This window comes from Salmo salar, chromosome ssa16 (genome assembly GCF_905237065.1).
Source record: "Salmo salar chromosome ssa16, Ssal_v3.1, whole genome shotgun sequence".
In the NCBI taxonomy this organism is placed as follows: domain Eukaryota; kingdom Metazoa; phylum Chordata; class Actinopteri; order Salmoniformes; family Salmonidae; genus Salmo; species Salmo salar.
In genome coordinates this window covers 22827931-22839210 of record NC_059457.1, presented here as the reverse complement: position 1 = coordinate 22839210, position 11280 = coordinate 22827931, and the positions used below count along the sequence as shown (strand labels likewise).

General features: G+C 42.4%; 1 long non-coding RNA gene across 1 annotated transcript; it reads right to left on the bottom strand.

Annotated features, from left to right (window-relative positions):
- Window positions 1-8760: 8760 nt before the first annotated feature.
- LOC106573399 (uncharacterized) lies at window positions 8761-10146 on the bottom strand. The gene is made up of 3 exons (XR_001321335.2): window positions 10098-10146; window positions 9637-9734; window positions 8761-9100 (listed from the first exon to the last, which is right to left on the bottom strand). It is a non-coding gene; the product is annotated as an uncharacterized lncRNA (long non-coding RNA).
- Window positions 10147-11280: the final 1134 nt, after the last annotated feature.

Below are 11280 nucleotides of genomic sequence, written 5' to 3'. Positions count from 1 at the left end.
ATCCTATTTATTTGCACATCTGATTAGAATGGTTTCATTTTCCTGCAGTCTGAACAGCTGAAAAGCACATGGAATAGGATATTTCAAGCCACATTTCAAACCACCTTCTTAGGTGGTTTGAACCGGTCTACTAATCTCATTTATTTGCCCTCAAGTGGTTTTTAGACTGTTATTTTGCATATCTTGTTGCTTGCTAGCTACCCTGTTGACAGTTTGACAAGAACATATGGTAGAAAACTAGCTTGTTGTTTACAAACAAATTAGTGAATGTGCCATAAAGCTAAACAGCTAGCTACCTAGATAGCTAGTTACGTTTACATTACATTTACATAATTTAGCAGACGCTCTTATCCAGAGCGACTTACAAATTGGTGCATTCACCTTATGATATCCAGTGGAACAACCACTTTACAATAGTACATCTATATATATTTTTTTGGGGGGGGGGGTTAGAAGGATTACTATATCCTATCCCAGGTATTCCTTAAAGAGGTGGGGTTTCAGGTGTCTACGGAAGGTGGTGATTGACTCCGCTGTCCTGGCGTCGTGAGGGAGCTTGTTCCACCATTGGGGTGCCAGAGCAGCGAACAGTTTTGACTGGGCTGAGCGGGAACTGTGCTTCCTCAGAGGTAGGGAGGCCAGCAGGCCAGAGGTGGATGAACGCAGTGCCCTTGTTTGGGTGTAGGGCCTGATCAGAGCCTGAAGGTAGTTGACTGCTGTAGCTAGCCAAAAAGGACTTGTTTTGAAAGTTGGATCATCTTATCCTTTGAGAATTTAAAAGTGTTCTTACACTATGATTTTGAACATTCAAAGCAACTGGGAAACATCCATGGCAAGTATTGTCACCTTAGCTTGCTACATAAGCACAAGCACCAATCAGCCTACACCACTGCACACACACACACACACACACACATGTCGTTACTATGACAACTAGTGTAGTCTTGTCAGAAGATGCTGCTGTCTGAAAACACACACATCCAAATTAGTCACTTGCTGTTTGGACAGTCAGTAGTCGAAAATTGATTTAAAAAACATTGCAGGCCTTAATGCTAAATGTAGTGTGAACAAGGGTTTTCACTCATCAAGGGTTGATAGTATATCAGTCTATCATTACAGAATTTAAACTGAACTACAAATGTATCAGGATGCATGGGAAGGATTGTGTGTATAATGTGTAGGCCTAATGTTCCACCTGTAGCCTACCTTTAGATCTAACCAGAGTACATTTGTATAACATTTCCATAGACAATAATAGAATACCACTGTATTACTTTCATAGCTGATATAGCAGCTGAATTCAACTATTCATATGACAAAAAAGTCTAAAGCGCTAAGCAGCTCAATATCTCCATCGTCCACAGCGCTCCCCAGCCTGTCGTCCAGAATGAAGGTGAGCAGGTGGTGGAATTGTCACCCAGTACCGCATCCAGCTCAGAATACAATGGGCATTGGGTTTCCAGTTCCCACGCCTGCTATTACAGTCCTTGGCCTTTCTGTACAATGTTTTCAAATATTTTATTTTGCGCTGGCATTGGACAGGGGATCAGGAGAACCATTTCTCTCTCATTTGGGACGACATCTCTCATAAATAGCCTATAAAATCTCGATTGGACTATGGCATCTGACCGCAGCGCCAGTAGTAGGTGCTTGGTTTTTAATGTCGACCATGATCTTAATTCTGGAGGAATTGTAGAGGTATAGTTGTCCATAGCCTAATTACTACCATCCCTGTATGATTTATTTTTATTTTTAGAGGCGGGACAACCGTAACCTTGGCCAAATTTAGATGCTTGTGTTGTCAGGATTTGTTGATAGGCTACTTCAACTCCATCAACATGCGTCTTTGACAAGGGAAAAGTATAAATGTGATCCTTGGGACAGCCCAACTCTGACGTCACCCCATAAACATTTACATTTAAAAAAGGTTAAGGTAAGGTTTAGGGTTGCACTAACCCACGTGTCAATCTCATTCAACTGAGGTCCAAGTGTCTGCGGGTTTTCACTCCTCGCTTGTACTTGATTGATGAATTAAGGTCACTAATTAGTAAGGAACTCCCCTTCCCTGGTTGTCTAGGTCTTAATTGAAAGGAAAAAACAAAAACCAGAAGACTACTAGACCCTCCATGGAATGAGTTTGACATCCCTGCATTACCGGAGGTGGTCAGGAAGATCTAGTCACAATTGTTTCACAATGCGTCTTTAATTGTCTACACCTGTTGACAAATGTGGGCACAATCAAAATGTGGACAAGATCAGGGCTGCATTCAGTACGTTTTTACGTCCTGGAACGTTCTAAACGGCGGTGTACTGAAAGACCAGTTGAAAAGCGGGGAGGGGTTGGGTTGTGGGTTTGGGAACCGCTGTCTTCTTCGATGAGATTTAATGTCTGTTGGCATCCAATAAATGTGGCATTACCGCCATCTACTAGACTGGAGTATACATCCCTTATACTTTGCTTGAAAAAGATTCTCTGGTCTGATGAAACCAAGATTGAACTCTTTGGCATGAATGCCAAGCGTCACGTCTGGAGGAAACCTGACACCATCCCTATGGTGAAGCATGGTGATGGCAGCATCATTCTGTGGGGATGTTTTTCAGCGGCAGGGTCTGGGAGACTAGTCAGGATCGAGGGAAAGATGAACAGAGCAAAAGAAAATGTATTATCAGTAACTAGCCTAAATCAAAGAACAGTTCTTTCTCTCTGCAGAGTGACTGGTTTGGCTAAAACCCTTCTCTAGAATTCTGCTACATTGACCCAGGAGCCTCGGCTGTGATCAACCTGAAATTAACCTGTTGAAGTCAATGAAAATTACATGAAAGAGACTGAAATTCCCCTCAAAAGTTCAAATATACAGTATATTTCTGATGTATCTACTTTTTAACACAATTTGTGTCAAACGTTTTATATACCTGTGCAGATAGTTGATTCAAATGTATAACTATTGGGCCTACTTATGTCCCTACATCTTGTATTTTATATTAAAAAAAAAGAAATATCCTCAAGTTCAACTATGAAGTTTTGTAAACATTGATTAAAAAAGTGAATCCATTTTTGTTATCAATGTTTTAGGTAGTTTATTGTAAAAGAGAATGCGTTCTCAATGACTTACCTGGTTAAATAAAGGATAAGTACATGAAAAATAGTTGGGTAAGTTGAGCCAAATAGGGTAAGTTGAGCCACTCTTGTTTGTAGGAAAACATACACAAAATGTATCCTTTAACCAAATGGTCCCGTGTGGCTCAGTTGGTAGAGCATGGTGCATGCAACGTAAGGGTTGTGGTTTTGATTCCCATGGGGGACCAGCACAAAGATCTATGCACTCACTTTAAGTCGCTCTGGTTAAGAGCGTCTGCTGAACGGTAAATGTAAAAAAATGTCTGAAGAAAGACACCACATGGAAAAAGTGGTAAGCAAGTTAGGTCCAGGCCAAATAATTGTATCGTGTTGGAGGTTTCATGATGCTTGTATTTAAACCAAAGTAGATACTTTAAGATTGTTCTATACATCAGTTGGGGTCTCTATAAGCTTCAGTATGAGGTCCTAAACCTAGCATGAAAGTACATCCTTGTAGCTGTGTGGGCTAATATAGTCAAAATGTTTGACTTGGTGTAAGTTGAGCCAACAACCATGTTAAACACTATTATTGCACCAAGAGTGAGTCCATTCAAACTTATGTGACTTGCTAAGGTTTTTTACTCCTGAAGTTATTTAGGACTGCCATAACAAAAGGGTTGAATATTTATTGACTCAAGACATTTCAGCATTTCATTTTTAATTAATTTGTATAAATGATGAAAAACATAATTCCACTTTGACATTATGGGGTATTATACAACAGGTGGGTCTAATCCTGAATGCCGATTGGTTAAAACCGCATTCCAGACAGTGTCTACTCCACAAGTGATCACTAGCTAAATCTATGCTGCTAAAGTGCCCATTTACTCTGTTCCATCTGACAATCTACTGTCATCAGCCCAGCCAGTCACTTTATAAACTTGATCTCCACTATAAAAAGCATCTAGATATTCTAGACATTATCTCACATTTCTTTTTAGACTAACATTTTGTTTTCAACAGCGGAGATTTGTATAAACCTTGCCGCCTGTCATTTGCAACATTGCTTCAATATTCAAATTCGATCTCCAGCTGTCCCATAGTAATGAATGTGTAGGGGTCGAGAGTCGGGACAAGACAGACAGGCAGGCAGTGTTTCTCAGCCAGTCTAAATCATGAATCAGCTGGCATCATTTTTATGGATATATATAAAGAAATGTCAATTGACATTTAAAACGAAACAAAGAGCAACTAGTTTGGAGTCTTTCCATCTTCAGTTTGAAGTTATTGTAGCTGTGCTGTTGGCTAGCTCTTCTGAAAAACAGTGTCCTAACGAGTGAGCACATTTTCTATGCCAGGTGAAATCACACCTCATTAGATCATTGTGTATCCAAATAAATGTCACTAGAAAACAGCTTAAACAAATGCAAATGCAGCTACTTTGATGTTATTCTGACTGTAAGTTAGCCGTGGTTGGCTAACTAGCAAGCAAGGGATAAGAACGTTGCCAGCCAGTATGGCAATGGAATATTTAGAACGAACGTCTAGGTCGCGTCCATAGATACAGAACAAAAAGACTGAAAGACTGGGTCGCGTCTCTGGCAACCGAACCAATATATCAAACGACCAGCCGGCTTGGATAGCAACCCTAGATTTGTGTCGGGACAATATCTTGTGGAAGGATGAAATAGTATGAATAAATTTATCAAAATAACATTTATGAAAATATGTCAATCATTATTTGAATATGTTGGTAATCCGTTGTATAAAAGTGATAATGTCCGAGAAGCCAGTGTTTGGAGGATATATTGACAAGGTTTGTCTCGGACCTAACAACCCCCATGCCAATTTTTCCTCCAAACACCAGCTTCTCGGGCATTATTACTTACATAGAATGCACTTCAGAATGTGACCTACCGCTTGCATATCAATATCAGCCTTGGGTGAATTTACGTTTGCAATCTCCCGCTATCTGCAAGCGTAGCCAATGAAATTACACCTTATTGGCATCTGACTTGAACCAATCAATTAAAATGCCTAAACATTAAATACACATTTCTGCAGTGGCAAGTGGAAACATAACTAACCTTGTTACACATCTCATAAATGTTTCCCAAAATCATTGTTAATGTTGCACTTGAAAATGCTCGTAATCTAACGCCTCAGACCACGTAGAACGTAAGATGCTTTTTTGCCCTCCCGCATCACTTTGTACACAGAAGAGCTCCACCAAACATGGATAAACCATGTGATTCGCTCTGTGACCACTTCAGAACAATGTTGCCTACGAATACAAAGTTGCCAATGTCTTTGCAACTGATACAAACAAATGTATAAAAAGATGTCAAATGAAAACCAACATGACTGCATTAAAATATAAACAGTAGGCTATAGGCCCATTCACTCATATTGAATTTCATGTTCAATCAATTGAGTTGTATTTTGCTACTTGTTGGCTACTGCCTATACTGCGTCTCACTATACAGTGCATTCGGAAAGTATTCAGACTCCTTCCCTTTTACTCCATTTTGTTACTTTAAAGCTTTACTCTAAAATGGATTAAATTAAAACAGAAATAACTTATTTGCAAAAATATTCAGACCCTTTGCTATGAGACTCGAAATTGAGCTCAGGTGCAACCTGTTTCCATTGATCATCCTTGAGATGTTTCTACAACTTGATTGGAAGTCCACCTGTGATAAATTCAATTGATTGGACATGATTTGGAAAGGCACACACCTGTTTATCTAAGGTCCCACAGTTGACAGTGCATGTCAGAGCAAAAACCAAGCCATGAGGTCGAAGGAATTGTCAGTAGAGCTCCGAGACAGGATTGTGTCGAGGCATAGATCTGGGGAAGGGTACCAAAAAAATTCTGGAGCATTGAAGGTCCCCAAGAACACAGTGGCCTCCATCATTCTTAAATGGAAGAAGTTTGGAACCACCAAGACTTTTCCTTGAGCTGGCCACCCAGACCCTTGATTACTCACCAGTCTAAAGCAGCCCCAATTAGTCCTGGCCGTAGGACCTGTCGAGACCTGGCACATCCAGCAGAGGGAGCCACTGCCGCGTGATGTAGAATCTGTCACCACGCCTCGACGAGTCTCCCCCTGGTGGCTTGTCGGCGGTATGCCACACCTAATACATGTAATATTCAAAGAACTTTTAATAAAACACAGCGCTCCATAATACTGAGGACAACGTCCCGGACAGAGGGTCCCCAATTGAGGACAGTGTGGCAGTCTTAAAAGAAAGTTAAATGCAAAAATGTAAGTATGCGTAAATAGGCAATAAAGCAGTGAAGTCGAAGATTTCATAGTTCCCAGTTGTTTTGAACACGGCATTAGTGTCAGCAGGAGGGAGGGAGAGAAGAACAGAGGGTACGTTGCTCACGGTTCCTACTCTCTCCTTCCTTTCCTCCAGTGAGACTGACCAGAGTTTTCTACCCAATTAGGAAACTCTAGTCACACCGCATCTGCCTCATGCACAAATTCATGTTGTTCCAACGTCCAGAGAAAGTGACAAGCTGCTAATAATAAAAATGCAGGGCACTTGATACTTGGCTACTCTTTCATTGCAGCAGCAGCGTGGGATAAGTGCGCAGGGCTTCTGAATCAAGTTAACCTACAGCCATCAGTGCAACACAAAAAAAGAAAGCCTTTGTCACAGCATTCATCGTTGGGTTTTCTACACAAATGTTTGGTGATTGACTAGGAATCAAATTCAAATCAAATTTATTTTTATATAGCCCTTCGTACATCAGCTGATATTCTGAAAGTGCTGTACAGAAACCCAGCCTAAAACCCCAAACAGCAAGCAAAGCATGTGAAAGAAGCACGGTGGCTAGGAAAAACTCCCTAGAAAGGCCAAAAACCTAGGAAGAAACCTAGAGGAACCAGGCTATGAGGGCTGGCCAGTCCTCTTCTGGCTGTGCAGGGTGGATATTATAACAGAACATGGTCAAGATGTTAAAATGTTAAAATGTTCATAAATGACCAGCATGGTCAAATAATAATCATAGTAGTTGTCGAGGGTGCAACAAGCACGTCCGGTGAACAGGTCAGGGTTCCATAGCCGCAGGCAGAACAGTTGAAACTGGAGCAGCAGCACAGCCAGGTGGACTGGGGACAGCAAGGAGTCATCATACCAGGTAGTCCTGAGGCATGGTCCTAGGGCTCAGGTCCTCCGAGAGAAAGACAGAAAGAGGGAAAGAGAGAATTAGAGAGAGCATGTTTAAATACACACAGGACACCGGATAAGACAAGAGAAATACTCCAGATGTAACAGACTGACCCTAGCCCCCCGACACAAACTACTGCAGCATAAATACTGGAGGCTGAGACAGGAGGGATCAGAAGACACTGTGGCCCCATCCGATGATACCCCCGGACTGGTCCAAACAGGCAGGATATAACCCCACCCACTTTGCCAAAGCACAGCCCCCACACCACTAGAGGGATGTCTCCAACCACCAACTTACCGTCCTAAGACAAGGCCGAGTATAGCCCACAACAATCTCCGCCATGGCACAACCCAAGGGGGGGGCGCCAACCCAGACAGGAAGACCACGTCAGTGACTCAACCCACTCAAGTGACGCACCCCTCCCATGGACGGCATGGAACACCAGTAGGCCAGTGACTCAGCCCCTGTAAAAGGGTTAGAGGCAGAGAATCCCAGTGGAAAGAGGGGAACCGGCAAGGCAGAGAGAGCAAGGGCGGTTCGTTGCTCCAGCCTTTCCGTTCACCTTCACACTCCTGGGCCAGACTACACTTAATCATAGGACCTACTGAAGAGATGAGTCTTCAGTAAAGACTTAAAGGTTGAGACTGAGTCTGCGTCTCTCACATTGGTAGGCAGACCATTCCATAAAAATGGAGCTCTATAGGAGAAAGCCCTACCTCCAGCCGTTTGCTTAGAAATTCTAGGGACAATTAGGAGGCCTGCGTCTTGTGACCGTAGCGTACGTGTAGGTATGTACGGCAGGACCAAATCGGAAAGATATGTAGGAGCAAGCCCATGTAATGCTTTGTAGGTTAGCAGTAAAACCTTGAAATCCACCCTTGCCTTAACAGGAAGCCAGTGTAGGGAGGCTAGCACTGGAGTAATATGATCAAATTTTTTGGTTCTAGTCAGGATTCTAGCAGCCGTATTTAGCACTAACTGAAGTTTATTTAGTGCTTTATCCGGGTAGCCGGAAAGTAGAGCATTGCAGTAGTCCAGCCTAGAAGTAACAAAAGCATGGATTAATTTTTCTGCGTCATTTTTGGACAGAATTTCTGATTTTTGCAATGTTACGTAGATGGAAAAAAGCTGTCCTTGAAACAGTCTTGATATGTTCTTCAAAAGAGAGATCAGGGTCCAGAGTAACGCCGAGGTCCTTCACAGTTTTATTTGAGACGACTGTACAACCATCCAGATTAATTGTCAGATTCAACAGAAGATCTCTTTGTTTCTTGGGACCTAGAACAAGCATCTCTGTTTTGTCCGAGTTTGAAAGTAGAAAGTTTGCAGCCATCCACTTCTTTATGTCTGAAACACAGGCTTCTAGCGAGGGCAATTTTGGGGCTTCACCATGTTTCATTGAAATGTACAGCTGTGTGTCGTCCGCATAGCAGTGAAATTTAACATTATGTTTTCGAATGACATCCCCAAGAGGTAAAATATATAGTGAAAACAATAGTGGTCCTAAAACGGAACCTTGAGGAACACCGAAATTTACAATTGATTTGTCAGAGGACAAACCATTCACAGAGACAAACTGATATGTGACTAGGAACGCCTTGAAGATCGACCAGTCGATTGCCCAGTTGGTGACCACTGCAATAAAGAGACAAAATATTATATTGTTCAAAAGTGGTGTCTGTCATATCATGCCTACAACAAACAGTGTTAGAAATGGGTGTAATCTGCAAATCTCTTCCTTTTCTCTGCAACTGCACTTAGTGTGAGTTTGAGTGAGCGACAGAGAATGAGCATGAGACATGGGAGGCACATAACTCACCAAGAGAGGAGTCTGTTGAATCAGGACAATGGTTTTGCACCTGAAAAAAAAAGGGGGAAGTTAAAATAGGATTTAAATTTGCTTTACAATCTAAAATTATTACAAGCGGTGCTATTTCATTTGGATCTACTTACACCACTCTTAGAAAAAAGGGTTCCAAAAGGGATTGCCGGGTTGTCCCCAAAGGAGGACGCTTTCTTGTTCCTAGCAAAACCATTTTGGGTTCAAGGTAGAACAATTATGGGTTCCATGTAGAACCCTCTGTGGAAAGGGTTCTACATGGAACCGAAGGGTTCTACCCGGAACCAAATAGGGTTCTTCTAAAGTTTCTCTTATGGGGGCAGCCGATTAACCCTTTTAGGTTCCACCTTTTTTCCTAATAGTGTAAGATCAATCATGGGCAGCTGAATAGCATGTCTCTTGGAGAATCCAGTCTCAGTGAGATGTGATGCAGAGGCAATGTTTTTATGATCATCAGCATAGCTAGTGCAATCCTAGCTCTTACCAAGCTGGTTAGTAGGAATCAATACACATTAAAAGATCAGAGTATCAAACAACATTTTGCACACAACATACTGTCAATATGGATTTAAGGAGTGGTGGTTCTGGACTCTCCTTTCACTGGGATGTGGCAGAATAGGTCACTTGGTAGCTGAGTGGGTGGGCAAGCACTGCTGTAAAGGCCATGCATAAGGTCATTTACATTTTTCAGGAACTGTGAAGACAGACGAATCATGATTAGCCATTACCTAAGGTCTTCACTAAGTTAAATTTAGCCTGGCAAGTACAGTGCATTCGGAAAGTATTCAGACCCCTTGACTTTCCCCACATTTTTTTCCGTTACAGTTTTATTCTAAAATGGATTCAATATTTTATTTCCCATCAATCTACAAAAATACCCAATAATCCAAAACAAAAACAGGTTTTAAGAAATATCACAAGTATTCAGACCCTTTACTCAGTACTTTGTTGAAGCAACTTTGGCAGTGATTACAGCCTCGAGTCTTCTGGGGTATGACGCTACAATCTTGGCACACCTGTATTTGGGGAGTTTCTCCAATTCTTCTCTGCAGATCCTCTCAAGCTCTGTCAGGTTGGATGGGGAGCGTCGCTGCACAGCTATTTTCACGTCTCTCCAGAGATGTTCGATCGGGTTAAAGTCCAGGCTCTGGCTGGGCCACTCAAGGACATTCAGAGACTTGTCCCGAAGCCACTCCTGCGTTGTCTTGGCTGTGTGCTATGGGAAGTTGTCCTGTTGGAAGGTGAACCTTCGCCCCAGTCTGTGGTCCTGAGTCCTCTGGAGCAGGTTTTCATCAAGGATCTCTTTGTACTTTGCTCTGTTCATCTTTACCTTGATCCTGACTAGTCTCCCAGTCCCTGCCGCTAAAAAATATCCCCATAGCATGATGCTGCCACCACGTCTCACTGTAGGGATGGTGCCAGGTTTCCTCCAGATGTGATGCTTGGCATTCAGGCCAAAGATTTCAATCTTGGTTTCATCAGACCAGAGAATCTCGTTTCTCATGGTCTGAGAGTCTTTAGGTGCCTTTTGGCAAACTCCAAGCAGGCTGTCATGTGCCTTTTACTGAGAAGTGGCTTCCGTCTGGCCACTCTACCGTAAATGCCTGATTGGTGGAGTGCTGCAGAGATGTTTGTCCTTCTGGAAGGCTCTCCCATCTACACAGAGGAACTCTAGAGCTCTGTCAGAGTGACCATCGGGTTCTTGGTCACCTCCCTGACCAAGGCCCTTCTCCCCCGATTGCTCAGCTTGGCCCGGTGGCCAGCTCAGTTTGACTATGTTGCCCCTCAATCAATCTGCAGTCCGGCAGATAGCGAAAGCTAGACAGCAAAACATAGGCCATTTAGTCAGCAGGCTGAATAACTTCTGTACTCCTTCTCATTGTTCCCTTCTTCATCCAAGCTAGAAGATTCCTGCAAAACAAGATACTCAAGAATTTAAAATGGCAGTTGAGAAGTGTAACGTTAGAATGGTGTTGAGCAGGAGCAGGTTAAGCAAAATGTATAGTATTGTCATATACAAAATACAATGACCTCTGATGAATCAAGAAAATCTTCACATCCATATTGGGGGTATACGTGTCAAGAATGAGGCTAGCTTACTGTGTTTTGTGTATTCATGCACCATCTCTCACACACAAACAATGACAATCTTTTGTATAAGTTATTGTGATCCCAATCATCTCTCTCACACACAGATAC